Source organism: Hoplias malabaricus, chromosome Y (genome assembly GCF_029633855.1).
Source record: "Hoplias malabaricus isolate fHopMal1 chromosome Y, fHopMal1.hap1, whole genome shotgun sequence".
NCBI lineage: Eukaryota > Metazoa > Chordata > Actinopteri > Characiformes > Erythrinidae > Hoplias > Hoplias malabaricus.
This window is the reverse complement of record NC_089820.1, coordinates 84,806,781-84,808,762: the sequence shown is the minus strand read 5'-3', so window position 1 is coordinate 84,808,762 and position 1,982 is coordinate 84,806,781.

Below are 1,982 nucleotides of genomic sequence, written 5' to 3'. Positions count from 1 at the left end.
CTGTGGTACCTATAGTACTTATGCCATGAAATAATATTGTAAGCCAATTTTAAATGTTATTGGAGGTCAGTGCAATGATTGGCTATTGAAGATATTAAACACATAAAATAAAAATGATGCATTTGTGAAATCCGTAACAACCATTCATTAGTGGTTTTGTATTTACCATCTTTGCCGATGCAAGATGAAACAGTTCGGCCCATTTGACATTGTTGTGTATTCACACCACAATCTGAATATTAGTGTTTGTTTGTGCTGCCATTTGGCACAAACCCCCCACTGACAGGTCTGACACTCAGCAGTTACAGCTGTGTGATAAGGAGGGGAGGGACAAGGTGTGCAGGCAGCTTTCATACAAAAATATAAACACTTATGCTTCACATCATTATTTAGTGCTACAACTAATATCAGGGAAAACACGAGTGACTCTAAAGAAGGGCTTTGAGCAGAACCACAACATTTAGAATGTGGGGATCAAACTCAAAGTGAAGACTCCCTATTCCCCCACAAAGCGGTTAGCGCTTCCTCACTTCTCTTAGAGTCTAGAACTCTCATGGTTAGGTAGGGACAGTAGTAGCACTATTTAATATGTGAAAGTCCACAGTTATTTTAATAACAGATGCCATCAAAACAGGATAGTGCTGTTGCTTTGTTTATGCATTTCAGGAAATGTCGAGTGAGTGTTGGAGGATTTTCTGAAGCTATGGTGGATAAAGAGATGCCAGCAGATACTCTACTCAGCAACCTGAAACCAACTGAAACACAGATGACGACGGAAGATGCAACACTTAAAGCATTCATCTCTCCTACTGTCTTAAATGAAATTACCTCAAATGAAAACAAAAAGTGCTTTCAAAAAGGGAGAGATTTTAGGATTTATATATTTTTTTATTTCTTTTATATACTTTCCTTTCACATTCCAAATTTACAACCTTTCATTAACTGATCAAGCTGACAAAGCTGAGGTTGGTGTTTAATGTATAATGTTGTGGTGTGTGTATGTGTGGTTAGTTTTCACATTCCAACTTCCTCAAACACTTCATTTTGGCAGTTCCACTGAATGTGATGGTTGTTGAATGAGACTCCAAAAAATCTTGTTAATGTTTGGTTTTTTACTTGTTATTCTCTCATTCTCTTCTTCCTTGTAGAAGAACTGTTATGATAGTTTACTATTAGAGCAAGTATGTACCAGTGTGTTTTGAGGCACTTCTCCAATGACGGGTAAGACTTCTCAAACCAGTGAGGGGCAACCTAAGGCAGGAGGGTGTCGACCACTGGGTATCACTCAGAAAATTTATGTATAGTAAGTAGTTGATGTGATGCTTCAAAAGCATCAAAGGGGGGAACTGTAAGAAATTACAGCATGGACCCAAATGTGACTGGCTTAACTTGCTGCAATCAACAATATAAATATCATAATAAATGTTCCAAACCAGTGTGTCTTCCTAGAGATAGGTTGACCACCTGACATATTTAGTATATAAACAGGCAAAGCAGGAAGAGCCACAACAGCTCTCACTGTGGGACCAGAAGACCTAATCAATATCAAAGGAAGTTTATTACTGAGTAATCAACAACCACCACAGACAAAGTGAACTAGTCTAGACATGAAGGTGATAGAACTCAATACACATTAGGTTCCTCACAGATGACAGGGTTCCATGTGTATTGTGTTCCTTAGGAGGAGCTGAGATGGAAGGCAGTATTGTCAAACTATATAAGCTGTGTTTTTCTATTACTCAATGTTCAATCTAGCTCCGCTGAACCCATGGTACATCTTTGTATCTTGCAACTGCTTACTGTAATAAAGGTTTTCCATTTTTCATCAATTTTTGAGAGACGTCCCATTTTTTCCTACAATACACATTCAGTGCCAGGTTTGACAATACTTCTGCCTTCAACGTTCATAAAGAGAAGGTCTTAATGTACGTCACCATTTTCAGTTCCCTAAATGTATTTCCTGATTTTATTCACAAAGTAAA